At 42.6% G+C, this 18,727-nt stretch overlaps 1 non-coding gene across 1 annotated transcript; it reads right to left on the bottom strand.

The window, feature by feature from the left end:
- Positions 1–9,382: 9,382 nt before the first annotated feature.
- TRNAA-UGC lies at positions 9,383–9,454 on the bottom strand. Its single transcript has one exon. It is a non-coding gene; the product is annotated as a tRNA-Ala (tRNA).
- Between the last annotated feature and the right edge of the window lie 9,273 nt (positions 9,455–18,727).

Here is an 18,727-nt window from a genome sequence, read left to right as displayed (position 1 = left end):
TCAAGGGTGATGGTCTTGCCAGTCAAGGTCTTCACGAAGATCTGCATTGTCTGTTAAAATAGAAAGAAAATAATAAGTTAAAGCACTGTAATTGTTGCTTCCCTTATGCTTAAAGGCCAATTCAGTCCCTCTAGAAAGCTGAAAATAAATTCTTTGAGAAATAAACAATTTCCCTAAGTTTCTACCACTTAGCAATTACTGTTGGTACCTCAGTTGTGGGTGAGGATGAGAAGAGGAATTTAATCCAACCTTAGGGCTTCTTCGCCCCTTTATACCTAAAAACCAAGAACATCAGAGTAAAAATTTAAATGCTGGAAAAGACCAAGTAACTGCTATTAAAGTAATTACCATTTTATTTTGAAATTTAAAAAGGTTCATCCTATCTCTGTTTTCTTTGCTTATAGGCATTTAACCCAAGAGTTTCTGCACCCTTCATAACTGAAAAGCAAACATTAAAATAATTTAAACACTAGAAGGACCAAGCACTTATATAAAAACAACCGTTTTATTTCGGAATTTCCTAAGTTCACCTGTTTTCTTTGCCTTATATGAGAAAAAACAAGCTGCACTGACGTCGAGCCAATATTTAGATAAATATATGAGAAAACACTGAGACTTACTTCTTTTTACGCCAGGGCCCCTGTCCTTTTTCCTGACTGAAGTCCTGCAGTATCCACCCTGGCCCCCACCTGACACTGCCCCTTGACCGGCAAAAGAGAGCCCATCTCGAGCCAGGCTGCCCACTTCCCTCAATTCCGGATGAGCGGACAGAGAAAGGGAGCGGCCGTATCATGTGACGTGATGAGCAGACAGAAGCACCACCCCCCTCCCCTCCACGCGCCGCGTACTTCCGGCCACGCCCAGCGCGCACACGCAGACGTACCGCATCTTCCTTTACTTCCCGCCCCGCCCCCGATAAGCCCGGCTTTACTCGGCCTTCCCTCTCCCGCAGGGGGCGCGCTTCCTTCCTGTCTCGTAAGTCCCGGATGAAAGCACCCCCACTCCCCCCAACCCCCATCAGCCCTCTCATGTTTAGGACCCCGAGCCCTCGCTCCCCGCTCCCCGCTCCCCTGCGATTCCGAGACCTGGTCTCCCGCCCTCGCGGGGTCTTCGCCTCGTCAAGGCTCGCCACCGGCCGCCATTTTGCGGGCCTCTACCTCCCTTCCTTCTCCCCTCCCCCCAACCCCCCACGACCAGCCTTTCGGTGACCTGGGGCCAGAATAAGCTGCCGCCTCAGGCTCGCGCCCAAACCCCCCAATCTGGCCTACCCCGTAACTCGGCAGCCACAAAGCCTACCCCACCCGCAACCCCACACCTTCTGGGGGGTCCGCGCTGCAAGGCGTCCCGTCCCCTCCCCCTCTCACCAAGCGGTGGCGATGGCGACACACACTGAAAAACGTAGTCAACTCTCGTCCTCGGCGGATCTAACTGCGCCACACCCGGCGCGTCCTTATATAGGGTCTCAGTGCGGCGGTTCTATCAGAGACCCATCCGCGGAATGGCCTAGAAGGGACTATTTCTTCCACGCTAGTACCCTACCCGATCCCCGAAGCAGAAGAACGAGGCGACCGCTCTCACCACCCCGACAGTATTCAAGTCGATGGCTTCCTCTCACGAAACTCTTTCCCGTGCTGGTTTAAGGGACTGGTGAAGGAGCAGCCCAGGGAAGGGGGGGGGGTGGCGTGAGCGGAGGGATTCGGGACGTTCGAAAGGAGTGCTTCGACAGCGGCTGACGTGGAGGGGGGAGGGGCGACAGAGAGGGGGAGGCTCGGCTGGTGCCAAAATCCGGCTTGGAGCTGGTGGAACGGGCACCCCCGCCCCCACCTTCCGCTAAGAGAGGGGCCGACCCTTCACCCCGACTCCCCGCGGGGCTCGCCCGTTGGGCCCGAACGCCCAGGCCGCGGTGGGGGCGGGTCAGACAAACGAGAGATGTGGAAGGCTTCCCCTGGGCTAGGGTCCCCTCGGCCTATCCCCAAAAAGGACCAGCCTTCCCTACAACACTGGAATTTGACCCCCCAAAAGGACTCGAGGCTCCTCGCCAGGCTTAGCATGCCCCACCCCCCCATACGGGTCCCCTCTCTGGGCCTCAGCTTCCTCATCCGTAAATTAGGGCTGGCCACTGGCCCTGCTTCCCCAACTTTCCCCCACATCTTCACACATCCCCTCTCTGGGCCTCAGTTTCCTCATCTGTCAAATGAGGGAGCCAGACTCAATGACCTCCAAGGCCCCTTCCAGCTCTCGATCCTATGATTCCCATGACTGACGTCCTCAGAGGGTGCTCCCATCCCTGGGACTCTGTGGATCAGGTCAGTCAAAAGCCTAATAATAAAACCCGGGTTTTGCACAAAGTGCTTTCCTCACCCTCCTGAAACCCTACCTTCAGTCATCTCACAGGCAGGATATCTAAATTAGGGCTGAATTGGGACCCAAAATAAGGCTTCCCTAAGGGGCAAGGGCCCTTTCTTCACAACTAAGCACAATGCACGCTTATTAGCTGACAATTAGTGTGTTTCTCTGAAATGGGGAAGTTAGGAGAGTCAGCAACTAGGAGAGTGCTTCAGGGCTGAGTAAACCCTTTGCTCACAGCACCATGGCAGGAGGGTGGTCTCTCTTGGCTCCCAGCTTCCTTCAGGTCTGCTAAATTCGCATCTTCTACAAGAGACCTTTCTTAATCCTTCTTAATGGTAATTTCTTCCATCTGTTGATTACCTCCAGTTTATCATATATATATATGTAAATATGTATAAATATATAATATATAAACAGACAATGTATATATATATAAACTATATATCTATATTGTTTATACATAGTTGTTTGCATTTTGTCTCCCCCATTAGACTGTGGGATCCCTGAGGACTGTCTTTTGCCTCTTTTTGCATCCCCCAGGGCCTAACAGTGCCTAGTACAAAGTAGACACTTAGTAAATATTGGTTGACCTGACTAGTAAGGATAGTTAATAGAGATCATTGTCCAACTCCAAGGCGAGCCTAACGAATGTTCACTGGGTTCTTGAGCAAGAACTGCAGTTTGATATCTTGGATGGGACAATTTGTTATCCTGTACATATCTAAACCATAAAGTGTTGTATCATTTCACTGGGCCTCAGTTTCCTCATCAGTAAAACAAAGGGATTGGACTAGATGAGCCCCAAGGTCCCTTCTAACTCTAGATCTACAGTCCTCTGTTCAATAAGGTCCTTTCCAGCTCCAAATTCTTGATCATTACCTCTTTTGGCAAAAATAGGCAACGGTCATATCTGTGATCTCATCAATGTTTCCATTTCCTGCACTCATAGAGATCTTTGGTGCTACTCCCATGAGTTTACCTCTGGGCATCCTCCCAATGTGCTAGGGCAAGGGTGAGGAATTGTGACCTCGAGGCTGAAGGTTCCCCAACCCTGTGCTAGGGACTTCCTTGAGTTCTCCTGAAGTCCCTAAGCTGCCAGAGGAACACCAGATCTCTCTATTTCTCACTCTCTCCTACATGGCCAGCACACCTTTTTCAATGGCTACATTCTTTGATGTCATCCTTCCTAATTTGTAATGTGGGCCAGCCTGTTCATCTCTCCCATCAACCTCTACATTGCCCTTTGTGCAATCGTTCAGTGCTTCAAGGAATATGTCAGGTATCAAAAGCCATTTGGTGTCAGAAGAATGAAATGCTGGCATTAAAACATGGGCCTTTGTTCAGGAACAAACTAGGAATCATTAAAACAACTTTGCCCTTTCCCAAAAGCAGTCCAGTCTGCCAGCTTCCTCCTACCCAACTCTGGTCCATGATGGATGCCTTCTGTAGAGTGTCCAGCATCCTACTGCCTATGCTAATATAAACAATAAACATTCAAACATGTTTATCCACTTGGTTTTCCAGGTGTGGATAGTAAAGCCAAAAGTCTTTGAGTGGTATGGATCTTATTTAGAAGACTGTAAGGTTCCTGGGCCTCTTCCTACCCATATACCTTCAAGTCCACAACAGGAACATCTGGAGGTCTTCAAATGCAGAATGTCTTTTCCACATGGACTCAGAAAAACCCCAAGTATAGATCTCCCTATTTTATATCCCAGTTAATTACTAATTAAGAGAACTGTAAAAACACGGCTGTCTCTGTTCTATCTTCCAAGGAATTCTGTATAATTCTGACATATGCATAAACTATATCAACAATACACACAGAATACAGGAAAGGAAAACAGACTCCTAATACTTTTTAAAAGCAAACTAAGCAAAGTCAACCTTATTTTCCCTCTGAACTACTCTTCACCCCTAAAAATTCTGTTAGTTTGGTTTTTTTGGTACCTCTTGCAATTTTCAGATTCAAAATCTCTACCTGGAGGACATAAAAAATGAGCTTTGTTGACATTTAGCTTATAAGCTCAGAAATTCTTCCCAAGAGGCTAGGGTGTTTTATGATGTCAGCCCAGTCTTTATGTTGTCATTTGATGAAAAATCTTCCATAGAGGGAATTGTTGGCAAACCATATCATAAGAATGAAATGATTTCCACAGGGGGAGGAGGGTTCCACTTGAGATAAAGGAAAATAGAGCTGTAAATAGATGGCTACAAGTTAGAGTTGATTGAATTGACTATTATAATCACAATAATTCCCTTGCCTAACAACCTACATTGCTGTATGTCAGCTCCCCAGCTGAGTTTAAGGTGTCAGCTATTCAGTTTTTCAACTATAGATAGGAATTTGGAGTTGGAAATCTTTTAGGTCATCAAGTCCAATGCCCCTATTTTACAACTAAAGAAACAAGCCCAATGCCTGACTCAAAGTCAAAACAACTGAAACATAAGAAGATAGAAAAAAAAATTCATTTAGATATATTTGTACATATATTGTTGATTGCTGTTTGTCCTTCTCGAGCAGGACCAGGACATCAGCAAGGTGATGCCGTGACTTGCAAATGAATTGGATTTAAAACTGACCAATTCTAGCTGGGCAACACAGCCTCTTCCTCCCCTTTCCCTTCCCCTTTCCTTCCCTTTCCTTTCTCACCCACATAGGGTATCATACCTTTACCTTTGGGTGCCCTGCCCAAAGGAACATAAATTTTGATGCTGAAACCTCACAAGCTATCTTGAGGTTTACCAGTTAGATTTCTTTATTAAGGACAAAGCCTTAAAACCAATTCAAATTGGCTGTCATTGATTGACCAACAATAGGTCCCAGTCCAAGCCCCACAGAGTTAGTGGTCATTTGTTTGGGCCCTGATGGCTCAGAGTGAATGTAAATAGCAATTGTTTCTGTTTTGGCCAGAAACTCTGAGGCTCTGCCCCTCCCAGACCGATTTTTTTTTTTTTAACTAGGTAAAAGAGACCATTCTTTGCCTCACTTCTTCCGTAGTTTCAATCACTGAATGGGCATTGCCTCAGTCAAACAGACCTGTTAAAAACCTTAGCTTTAAAAGGCCAAAGTCTCCTACTGCATGGGGCCATCTGCAGTCCTGATCTATCTTGCCACTGGACCCAGATGGCTCCAGAGGAGAAAGTGATGCTGGTGACTTTGCACAGCCCTGCCTCACTGAAATCCAGTTCGATTGCAAGTCTTGGTACCACTTTCCTGATGTCATGGTCCTCTTCTAGAATGAAGGACAAACATCGACAACAACAACATATTTGGTACAATGTCGTCTATATTTAATTTATGTATTTCATATACTTCATTTTCTATAATTTGTATAAAGTTGATTACATTTTTATATAAAATTATTTCTATCCATTTATTTTCTATTATGAATTTTAAATCTTTGCAGGCCAAAAATATTTCCCTTTCTGGCTTTTTAAAATTTATTTATAGAAATCTTCACACACTTTAAACTATTTTAAATTATTTAAAACACAACCTTTTAGGACAACACTGACATCCATATTACTGAAATTGAAATGTACAAAGGAGATTTAAAAGAACCTCCCACCCCAATTTTTTTTTTTCCTGTTCAAGCACAGGATGGGAGCAAGCCCTGTTTCTTTCTTTCAGGCTGACCTAGTTTCAAGTGAAAACCACACCCTGCTTTTTGTTGTATATGTGCAGTAAAACTGATGATTAATGTACACCAATCAGTTGGGTCACAAGTTGTGAAAGACTAGGAGAGAAAACAGCTGTTAGAAGAGAGGTAGGGGCCTCTCTTTAGGGTGATGACCCAGATTTAGGGGATGGGGGGAAGGGACAAATCCAAATTGAAAAATAGAAGTTCTGAAGCCTGGCCCCTCCCTGACTCCTTTGCCAATGTTGGAGGTGTTCAAGGGGTGGAATATTGCCTGTACTTTCAGATTTTTAAATATGTCAATTGGTTTGGCTCTCTGAGGGAAGGATACAAAAACTAAATATATCAATAAAATGTATTTTTTAATGATCTTATGATGAGGGGTTGGGGAGACCTTATGATGAGGAGTTACAGGGAATACCTAAAAATCCAGGAGAGTGCCCAGTGTTCAGGGGGATTTGTCTCGAGGCCAAGGATCTGGGGATGGGGGGACACACTAGGTCTAGGTCACTTGGGGGCAGGGTTTCTTTCTTACTGTTTTGCTTTCTTAGCAGAAGCTGGGCTGACCCTAGTAACAGATGCCCCTTTGGGGAACTAATGGGCATTCCTCCTTGGGTCAGCCTTCTCAACCTTGGCTAGATTGGGAATCCTCCCCCTTGGGAAACAGCGAAAACCCAAACCCTGCCCCCCCCCCCCCCAGATAATCCTTCCTTTGTATGTACCCAGTGGATAGAGCTGCCCCAGAGCTGGCGTGGGAGAGAAGAGGGAGCCTCAGTAAGAGATAAGCCAATGGAAGACAGAGCAGGGCTCAGCAACAACTTCTTGATTGGTGGGGAAGTGAGCGCTTGCACGACCTCCCCCCCAGCTCACAAAGGGGTTTGTGGGGTGGGGAGGGTGGAGAGGGGAAGAGAGCTCCTCTCCGGGTTTTTCTCTCTTTCTTCCTTTCTCCTCCCCGTAGAGAACGTAATCACCCTGGAGAGTTACCTCATTTTAGTGTGCCTCTGTTGTTTATCAATTAGGTCAAGCTTTTAAGAAAAAGCCAACAAAGGATGCTCCCAAAGGAAAGAGAAGGGGAGGAGCCTGGAAGGTCTAGGTTTGAAGGGTCGGGGCACCTCCTGGTCTCCTGAGTGATTTGATCTTAAAGGCAGTAAGAGGAGGACCCTGCAGCTAATCCACCAACCCTAGGGGCTCCTTTGTTGTTTATCCCCTGCCCGGTTTGGTCCTGGCTTAATTAAGTAACCTGTTGCAAAGAATTAATTGCACTCGACCCTTTTCTAAGGAAGGGCTTTTCCCACTCAGAGCAATCTCTGAATAAAAGCTTCTCCAAGTATCCTCTTTATCTTGATGCATAATGATGGCAGGATGATTTCATCTCGACCAGTGGAAAATTACTGGAGCCCTGGTCCTGCTGTCACTACTGTTGAACATTCCTGCAGTCTGAACAATGACCCAACACTCCCAGTAACAAGGCCCTTCCTTTCAAAGCAGCTTATCCTGTCTGTTTCTAAAGACAAAACCAGGCAGATGAAAATTCTGCTCTGCAACAAGCCTTTCTGCTCCCTCTTACTTCTAGTGCCTTCACTGTGAGTTAATATTTGTGAAGTTTTAGCTCAGCATCCAGCACTTCGTTCTCTCGACAAAGATCCTGGAGTGGTTTGCCATTTCCTTCTCCAGTTCATTTTACAGTTGAGGAAACTGAGGCAAACAGAGTGAAGTGACTGGCTACTAAGTATCTGAGGAAGGACTTGACCTCAGGTCTTCCTTGACTCCAGGCCCAGCGCTCTGTCCACTGCTCCACCTAGCTGCCCCAAGCATTGCAATTACCATTATTTCCAATGTATCCTATCTATAGCTTTCTTGTCCATAGCAGTTTAAGTGTTGTCTCCCCCGTTAGGCTGTCAACTCCTTGAAGGCAGGGATACTTTCTGTCTTTCTTTGTATCCCCAGCCTTTTAGCAACAATGCCAGGAATATAATGCTTGTTGATTGACTTGTTGATAAACACACTACAGATATTCAACAAACAAATACACCAAAAATATATAATCTCAACTAAGCTCCTCGTGTTTTAACTCGATCAATTCCAGCATCTTGGTTCAATCCATTTGCCTTGTGGTTGAGTAATCTACTGTTGTCTTTAAAACAAGAATCAAAAAAGAAAAAAAAGATTGAACAGGATTGCTTAGTCCTTGAAAATAATTTACACAATGTGAATTACAAACTGAGTCAGCCACCAGTATTTGGAGTGTGTTACAGGCAAAGTGGAATTAGGAAATGACGCATTTTGTCATGATCAGATTGGAAAATTTACTCCAAAATGCACGTCCCTCACTTATCCACAGAGGTGAGGAAGAGTGTGGAGCGCTGCATACTCTCAGACCCAATTAATGGTCGATCAAACAGTTGCTGAATTGTTTCCCTTGCCCATCCCTCTTCCTTTTTTGCTGTTACTGCTCTCTGTTACTAGGGATGGCTAGCTGGATGGAGAAGGGAAGGGATACCTTCTGAAAGAAGGGTTGTTTAAATAGAAAAGATATCAATAAAAACAATTTTAAAAGAGCTTTAAAGGGAGAGAATTATTTCTAATGAACTCGTGAAAATAAACTTTCTACTATTTAATGTTTAATTTTTTTTTTTTTTACTTTTTGGCTACAAGTTTAGTACTCTAATCATGTTTTAGACTTTATTCATTGAAAGCAAACTTTTGAACGATTTCCTGCATGCAGACTGTGTGTCAGAGCTGCAGAGGGTCCCAAGATGAGCAAGTCTCATGCTTGACATACTAGAAGTTTTCAGTCTAAGCAAAAGGGGACCAATTTCACAAATACCTAAAATAGCAAGGCAGACTGTGACAGGGACCAGATAGGAGGTGTTTGGGGGTGGGTGGCATTGGGCGGAGGAAGGGATTACACAGTCATGTTTAGGGTCATGCTCTCAAATAGGGGTTCTTAACCTAGGGCTGTGACCTGGTATTGTAAAATATTTTGAAAACTGTGTTTCATTATAATCCATTTCCTTCGTACTCCTGTATTTTCTATTTTATTCATTTAACAACATGATTCTGAGCAGGGGTGGGTCCAAGGGATGCACCCCATTGCCCAAGGGAGGCAGGGCACAGAAAAGGTGGAGACCCCCTTCCCTCAAATGAAAGTCTGGTATTGTAAAATACCCAGAAGTTGTAGTATGTAATAGCCAACGATTGTTGAAAAATAGAGGTGTCGTTTTCGTGATGGCTGGAATGGACGCGGAGAGCGTTAGTAAAACAACAGGCTCCCCAAAGTTTTGCAAACAGAAGGACCTGAGGCATTTGGGGATACCTGTCCAGGGCGGAGCCTCAGTTATTTGGTGCACACGTTGGAGGAAAAAAAATGCAACCGGAGCGAAAAGGACACTTGGAGATGCCGGGGATTGAACCCGGGGCCTCATACATGCAAAGCATGCGCTCTACCACTGAGCTACATCCCCAGCCTCCTCCTCTGCTTTCCCCGGGAAATCCCTAAAAAGGATGAGTCTCTTGAGGGACAGGCTTCCTAAAATGGTTGTTTTAGAATTAAGTGAAATAGTCACATATTTCCAAAAAATTTTACATTCTGGTTGGATGGTAAAATAATCAACAGAAAAGAAAAGTAAGTTAAAAAAAAAAAAAGGAATCTGGCCTCTCCTTAATTCAGCCTCTTGGAATCACAGAAAAGGCTGCATGCTTCTTTCTTGTCACTGTTTACGGATTCTTTTGTTTGCAAGTTCCTATTTTCTGGTGTGATTCAGGAATAAAGGAAACAGAGGGAGAGGAAAAAGGAGGGGAGGAGAGGGAGAGGAAGGGAGAGAAGGGAGGAAAGAAAGAAAGAAGAAAATGAAGGAAGGAAAGAAGAAAAAAAGGGAAGGGATATCAAAATATTTAAAAATAAACAAGTTTTGGAGGTGAAGTTAAGAAGCTCTGTCCAGGCAATAAGGGGCCATTAAAAGTTCTTAAGTGGTAGAAAGACTCAAGCAAAGATGGACTTTGATACTCTTGTGACTTCATGGAGATGAGTACACCCTTTACTGGTACATAGGGTGACCTAAATGTGCCTTTTTATCTGGTATAACCTTTGCTAGATAATTTCCACCAATCTTCCAATGAACTTCCTGGATCATAGATTTCAAGGCAGAGAGGACCTTAGGACCATCAAATTCAGCCTCCTTGTTTTCCAGAAAAGGAAACTGAACTATAGGGAGATTAAGTGACTTGATCATTATCACAAAGCTAGTAACTGATAAAAGCAAGATTTGAACCCAGATCTTCTGACTCCTCTCTTTCCAGTGTCCCACACTGCCCTTGCTCTTGGTCTTTTAATGTTTCATGAATAATAAGACAACTCTAAGTGCTGCATCCATTTATCCTTTGCTCACATTAATTGTCACTGAGTAAAATACACTTATTCTCTCTGGTCTGAGTTACCAGGTTGATTTCTTTTGAGTGGCCTTGGAGATCCTGGAAGGGACCTTGTGGTGTTCCAAGCCTAGATAAAATCAGAACAATGCCATCTTCAGAGTTAAGTGAATTTTCATAATCACACTCCCCAGAAGTCGTACTCTGATGCCTCCTCTTGACATGGAGGTTACCCACTTGGAAGGTCCCTTCACCACCAATCCGGCAAAGTATCATAGATTTAGAGCTGAAGGACCCCTAGAGACCATCAAGTCCAGAGATTCTCATGCTGGGGTCCACAGACCCTATAGATCTCAGAGGGTCCTTGAGCTTCGATTGGAAAAAAAAAAATTACATCTTTCTTTTCTCTAACCTCTAACTGAAATATGGCATTTCCCTCCATTTAGTTATGTTTTTAAAAGGAGAAGGTGGCATAGGTCTCCTTAGATTGCCAAAAGGACCCACCACCCCCTAAAAGATTAAGAAAACCTCTTCTAGTTCAACCTCTTCATTTTACAGACAAGGAAACTGATCTTAAGTGACTGACCCAGGTTAAATGGTGGAGCTAAGATTTTAACTCAGATCCTCTGACTCCAACCCAGCTGGCGGTTGTGTGAAAGTAAGATTGGAACCTGTAGAGATTAGTTGTCTTAAACTCCTTTGTTAGAAGGTAAGCTCCTCGAGGGCAAGGGGCGGTCTCACTTTTGTCTTTGCATTCTCAGCATCTAGCTTAGTGTCTGGTGGTTAATAAATGCTTGTTGTTTGGTTGATTGAGGTAATCGGTTTAGGATACTGTAGGTATGGTGTGATGGAAAGTGAAAATTACATCCAAGGAGAGGAAGGGAACAAGCATTTATTAAGAGCCTACTATGTGCTAAGCGCTTTACAAATATCTTATTTGATCCTCACAACAATCTTGGAAGGTAGATGCTATTATTATACAGATTTATTATTATTTATTTTAATATTATTTTATTATACATAATCAATAATAAATATAACAATACATTATATAACCATATATTATTTATTGTTATTATACAGATTCCCCATTTTACAGATAAGGAAACTGAGGCAGAAGAAGGTTAAAAAGAAAGAATGGCCAGAAGTTTCTTTCCTTCCCTACTCCTGAGTAAATATATACTCAGGAAATGTGAGGTAATTATAATAACAGAATAAGTAAAACATTATTAATAATAATAACTGACATTTATGTAGTTTAAGATTTGCAAAGTGCTTTACATATATTATTTCACAGGATCGGTTTAAATAGTGCATTTACTAAGCACTTACTTTGTGCCAGGCACTCTAAAACCACCACTGAAGAGGATTACAAGAAGACAAAAAGGAAATTTTTTGTATTATCCACTATTTTCAATAACCCATATCACCTAGAGAGGCAGGGAGATAGAATGGATAGTGAGCCCATTCCAAGGTCTCATCAAATCCTACCTTGGACACCCATAGCCTGTATGCCCCTGGGCCAGAATTTAGCCCTTTTGTGCTCTAGGCAACTTTTTAAGATTATACATTGCAGAGGACATGCTGACCTTCACTGGTGGAAGGAGTTTCCTCTCCAAGGAGTTCCCAAACCAATGCAATGACTAGAGGGGTTATTTCCAGTCATCCTGATCAATATCTGGCCACTGGACCCAAATGGCTCTGGAGGAGAGAGTGAGGCTGGTGACCTTGCACGGCCCTCCCTCACCCAAATCAAAGTCAATTGCGAGTCATGGCATCATCTCCCTGATGTCACAGTCCTCTTCGAGGAGAAGGACAATCCACACACAATGACAAGATCAGTCTCTAGCCTTGCAAATTACTTAGCAAGGCATTCAGGAACCCACTCACTTTCCCACCCTTATTCCACTCATCTTCCTGCCCGTAATCTATTCAACTATGTGCAAACAACATAGAGATAGGATAAATTGAGGGTGGTCTCAGAAGGAAGGCAGGAAAGTATTATTGCAGAAGGTAGCACTTTAGTTGAAACTTGAAGGACACCAGAGAAGCTAAGAGGTGGAGATGAGGAGGGGGATCGTCCCAGGTTGCTGTGGAACAGCTAGAGAAAATGCTCAGAGTTGGGATATGGGAGTGTCCTGTTGGAGGAACAGCAAGGAGGTAGCTGTGTGACCCTGGGCAAGTCACTTCACCCTGTTTGCCTCAGTTTCCTCATCTGTAAAATGAACTGGAGAAAGAAGTGGCAAGTGACTCCAATATCTTTGCCAAGAAAACCCTAAATAGGGTTAAGGAGAGTTGGACATGACTGAAAAGTGACTTAACAACAACAAAAGAGGACTTTTATTCAGATTGCGGAGTACAGGATTGGAGTAAGAAGCCTGGAAAGATTGGCAGAGTCCGGTTTTGAAAGCCAAACAGAGGATTTTTTATTCTGTCCTGGATGTAATAGGGGTCCAATGAAAGAGACCCGGTCAGACATGCGTTTTAGCACACAATGAATTTGACGAGTGAGCGGAGGAGCAGACTGGAGACGGGAGAGACTTGGGGCAGGGAAACCAGCTAGTCAGCTCTTCCAATAGTCTGGGAGAGAGGCAGAGGAGAGAAGAGGTTGTATTCAGGAGATGCTGAGGACAAAATGGCAGGGGCCTGGCCAATGATTGGATGGAGGGGATGAGAGACAGTAAGAAGTCAATGATGACAGAAGTTGGGAGCCTGGGAGGATGGTCCTACTTCAATATTAATAGTGAAATTAGGAAGAGGGGGAGGTTTTGGGGGAGGGAGAAGAGAATGCACTCAATTTTGGACACGTTGAGTTTAAGATGCCCACAGGACATCCATTTAGAGATAGGCAGCTAGAGATGCAGACGTGGAGATCCGCAGAGAGGTTGAGGTGGAGAAGTAGATCTGAGACTCCTCTGTCCAGAGATGATCCCTGAAGTCACGGGAGATGATATCACCAATGAAATGGGATGGAGGGAAAAGAGAAGAGGGCCCAGGGCAGAGCCTCGGCCTGGGTAAAGATCCAACAAAGGAGAAGGAGCAGTCAGATGGGTAGCAGGAGAGAGCAGTGTCTTGAAATCCTACAAAGACGCCAGTATGAAGAGAGTGACTGACCTCGTCAAGGATGGCAGAGAAGTCAGGAAGGAGGAAGATTGAGAAAAGGTCATTAAACCTGTCGATCAAGAGGTCGTTGGTAACTTTGGAGAGGACAGGTTAGTTTGAACGATAAAGTTAGAAGCTTGAGAGGAAAGAAAGTGAAGGCACCTACTAGACAGGCTTAGTAGACCAGACCTGTAGACGGGCTTAGCCACAAAAGGCAGAAAAGATATAGGACCATGGCTGGAGACCTAGCATAGCAAGGGTGCTCTGAGGACAGGGGAGACATGGGCATGTTTGTTTACTAAGAGATGGAGGGAAAGGGAGAGCTGAGTGGCAGTGAGGAAGCAAGGAGCATGCCAACACCCTGACCTTGACCAGTGAGTTGGGAGGAATGAGTGAAAATGTAAATTAGTGCGAGAAAGAGATGCCAGGGAGACCTTGTCATCGGAGGGAAGCAGATCTCAGTGACTTCCAAAAGATGGAGGGAGCAAGAATGGAAAACATTTAAGATGAAATCCAGGTTGTTTCTTATGGAGTAGGCATTCCAGATGGCACAGTGGAAGGATTGGGCAGCTTTTGAGTGGGAGGTTGGGGGAGGTGGGAGGGCAGGATTGGGGTGAGGGGGATGAGAATAGGGATCCGTCATTGGAGGATGGATCTCCAAACCACACTTCCCTAAATCCTCCTCTCCTTGCCTCTACACTTAAAAATATCAATTAACGATTATATCCATTTATTTCCCCATCCCATTGCTGTCCCAAATGAATAAGAAATGACAAAACCCCTCATAACAAATAATGCAGAGTTTAGCAAAACAAATTAGCCAAGTCAAAAAATATTTGTCTCATTTTAAGTCCATCGCTTCCCTGGCAGGAGCTAGGTGGCTCTTTTCATCTTCAGACCTCCAGATTCCTGGTTTATCATGGAATTGATCAAAGTTCAAAAGTCTCTTAAAGATGTTTTTCTCTATAATATTGTTGTCATGCATACACTGTTCTCCTAGTTCTGCTCACTTCACTACATTAGTTCATAGAGGTTTTTCCCATTTCCTCTGGAACTGTCCATTTCATTATTTTTTATGGCACAGTGATATTGCTTTTCATTCATATATCACAACTTGTCTAGTCATTCCCCAGAAGGTGGGCTCCCCCACCCCTTTAGTTTCCAGTTTGGTGCTATTATGAAAAAAGTCACAATGATGTGTTTGTACATATTGGTCCTTTTTCTCTTTTTTTGATCTCTGTGAGGGATATAGATCTAGTAATGGTATAGCTGGCTAAAACGGCTACATACAATTTAGCAACTTTTTGGTCATAGTTCTTATTTTTTTTAATTTACAGAATGGCTGGACCAATTCATAGTTCCACTAACAGATCATTAATATGCCTGATATGCCTGTGTGTGCTCCTCCAACATTTATTTAGCTATGTGACTTGGACAAGTAACTTTAACTCTGTTAGCCTCATTTTCCTCATCTCTAAAATAGAGATAACAATAATGATACCTATTTTTCAGGGTTATTTCGAGGATTAAATTTATGTGAAGATAATTTATGTAAAGCATTTTGCAAAGTTTAAAGTGTGATATAAATGTTAGCTATTATTATTAGTCATCTTCTTTTTTTCATCTTTGCCAATTAGATGGGTGTGAGGTAGTATTTCGGATTTGCTGTAATTTAATTTCCATTTCTCTAATTATTAGTGATTTGGAGCATTTTTATATGGCTTTAGATAGCTGGGATTTCTTTGAAAACTGCCTTTTCATATCCTTGGACCATTTATTGATTGAGGAATGGCTCTTTGTGTTAAAATTTTACATTAGTTCATTATATAGCTTAGAAATGAGATCTTTATTAGAGAAACTTGCTGTAAAGACGACCCCGCCTCCATTATCTGTTTCCCTTCTGATTTTAACCACATTAACAGGGGCACTACCTGCCAACAGAATGGGTCAATGACTTGCCTTAGTTTAGTTCCAAGCAGAAGGACAGATCCCTTTTTTTAGTTTTTGGGGAGTAAAGAACAAAGAATAGAACTTCATAGGCAGGGAAAGAATAGAATTGGCTATAGGGCTGGCAGCATTATAGGGGTAAGGATAACATCATTGATTACAGAGTTGAGGTGTGGGGGACAATATGATTGGTTTGAAATTGGGAAATGAAGGTCCAGCAACAGTCCCTCCTTCCATCTTGTGACTGAGAAAAGCTCACTGTTTGAATCCACATGCAAGGTCAGAGATGGTGGACCAGACTTCTTTGGACAGCACCCAGACATCCTTGAAGGACAGGTTGCTGGTGTAAAGATACTAGACCAGACTCTCTGAACCCCAGGAGGATAACTGACTTCCTTGAGGCAAGAATAGAACAGTGATTAGCAGCAGACTTGAGTTTCTAAACTTAGGCCAGCTAAATTTCTACACTAAGTTTAGAGACAAAGAACTATGACTTATTTCCAGGATGAAATCAATTAACTGTAAATAGGATCAATAAAAAAATCAATAAAAAAGCATACCATTTTCTCTCTTTTTTTCTTTCTTGTGGTTTTTTCCTTTTGTTCTGATTCTTCTTTCACAACATGACTAATGCGGAAATATGTTTAATGATTGTACACATATAGCCTATATCAGATTGCATGCCATCTTGGGGAGGGGGAAAAATTTAGAACCGAAAATCTTACAAAAGTGAATGTTGTAAACTAAAAATAAATAAATAAATAAATAAAATTTTAAAATGTTCTCTTTCAAAAAAAAATTCTGGCTTCTCTGAATGTATTATCTTCCTCCTGTCAGAATGTTAAGTTCCTTAGGCATAGAGAATTTTTCACTTTTGAGTTTGTATCCCTAACAGTTAGCACAATGCTTGGCACATAGCAAACATTTAATAAATGCTTTTCCATTCATCCTTTTTCTTTTTTTTCCCCATTATAATTATTCACATATGACCATTTCCTTCTGTTCAATGGCAAGGATTTGAGCAAACAGCCTTATTCTCATTGAGACTCAGTTTCCTCATCTATAAAATGAGAATAATAATGGTCCCATAACCAACCTCATAGCACTGTGAAAGAAGACGTTTGGTAAACTTTGAAGGACAATTTCAGCCAGAAAGAATAATTGATGTCAGGCATTGTGTCTTTGTGTTTTCAATGTCTAAACATGAGATTTTTTTTTCTTTTTTTTTTTTTTTGGTGAGGCAATTGGGGTTAAATGACTTGCCCAGGGTCACACAGCTAGTAAGTGGCAAGTGCTTGGTCTGCGGCCCAGATTTGAACTGAGGTCCTCCTGCCATCAAGGCTGGTGCGCTATCCACTGCACCACCTAGCTGCCCTCCAAACTGGAGATCTTGAACACAATAGGCACTTAATTGGATTCTCTTGGATTGACACAATTTCCCATCTTAGCTTTTGAAATCTTTCTCTTCCTTTCCTGAGCGTTAAAGGTCAGTACTTGTACATCATCCATCCATCCATCCATCCATCCATCCATCCATCCATCCATCCATCCACAGGCATTTATCTTACAAGCATTTACTATGAACTGGGCACTGTGACTAGGGATAGAAAGAGGAAAAACTGAGAGGCCTTGCCCTCAAGGAGTTTACACTCATGGCAAGAAAAACAACCTCCATGAAATTTCCTTCTTGGACTCCCCCTGGTGGAAATAATTGTTCCCCCCTGGAATTTCTCCTACCAACAGGTTTGACCTATCTTAAGTACATATCACAAGCAATGTATTATAGTTATTTGCACATTTCTGTACTAGATTGAAAGTTCGTAGGGGGCAAAGGTTGTTTACTTTTATTTTTGCTGTTCTCAGAACACCTTAAGAAATGCTAGTGGAATTGCTGAGTTGAAGAAATTTTGAGGTCCAGAAAGGTCAAAAGTAGATTTGGGAGGAGCTACGAGTTTTATCAGACTATTTCATGTACGGCTTCACTCGTCATTCAATTAAACAAGTATTTATGAAGCATGTGCTATGAACCTGCTATAATCTGACGTAGTAGGCAGAGAGCTATTGTCTAAGCCTGGAAGACGTGTGTCCATGTCATGCCTCCCACATAGGGCCCAGGTGATCCTGGGCAAGTCCCAACTTACCGGTCCATGTAGGTTACTCCTTCATGCTAAGAAGGAGGATTCACAAGACCCTTCCCTCCAGGGGCTTCCCTCCTTCTCCTCCATCATGCACCTTAAAGTTTGCTGAGTGCTTTTACATACACAGATACCCCGAAGTAAGCTTAGAGGCCATCGAGCCCAAGCCCTCCATTTGACAGATGAGGAAACTGAGGCCCAGGGATGTGCAGGAACCCGCCCAAGCTCTCTTTCTCTCTCTTTCTCTCTCTCTCTCTCTCACACAGACACAGACACACACACAGACACACACACACACAGAGTGGTACAACCGGCAGTTATTGTGGATCATTTTAAGCCAATGGTTCCCACACTGAGGGAGAAAGAGTTGCAGTCAGTCAACAAGCATTTATGAATGATTTATTATGGGCCAAGTGCTGGGGGTACAAAGAAAGGCAAAAACAGTGGCTGGCCTCAAGGTATTCACCTTCTATTGGGAGAAATAGCATATAAATAATTAGGTACATATACACACATATATAACATATCACATATCACTTCCCATCTTTCATGTATAATTACATATAGTGCTGCTATATTAAAAAGATGGCAGGTATATACATGTTATACATAATTATATATGTGTATATATAATCTATGGGAGGTACTATCTTATATATGCATGTATGTATGTTGCATGTGTTACATATACATTAAATATTTAGATAGATGATATATACGTCATATGTGTATATGTAAATAGATGGCAGTAAATATCTATAGGTGACATATATGTGTTATATATGCATTATAAATATGTATATCTGTGTTAAACACGCATTATATTGTGTATATATACATTATGTGTATATGTGTACACACACACATATATATACAGAGGGTGGGGATAATATGTTATATACATAGTATATATATATGTTATATACACATTATATGTGTATTATAGATGGCAGATAATCAGAGAGGGGAAGGCCAGTCCAGCCCTGGTTAGGATAAAAGTCATTTTAATATAAATATATTCAAAAATCATAACAGAAGAGGTCTGCTTATTTAAGTAATACAAGTTCAACATTTTTTAAGAAATCACTTCATTCTTATGAAGAATTCTAATTTAAGAATATGTACAATAATAGTTTAATTCGAATGGGAAAGTAGTCCTTTGTTTAGGATTAAAAATTCCTAAGC

Source organism: Vombatus ursinus, unplaced genomic scaffold (assembly GCF_900497805.2).
Source record: "Vombatus ursinus unplaced genomic scaffold, bare-nosed wombat genome assembly UNPS02009994.1, whole genome shotgun sequence".
Lineage (NCBI taxonomy): Eukaryota > Metazoa > Chordata > Mammalia > Diprotodontia > Vombatidae > Vombatus > Vombatus ursinus.
This window is presented reverse-complemented; position numbering and strand designations above follow the sequence as displayed.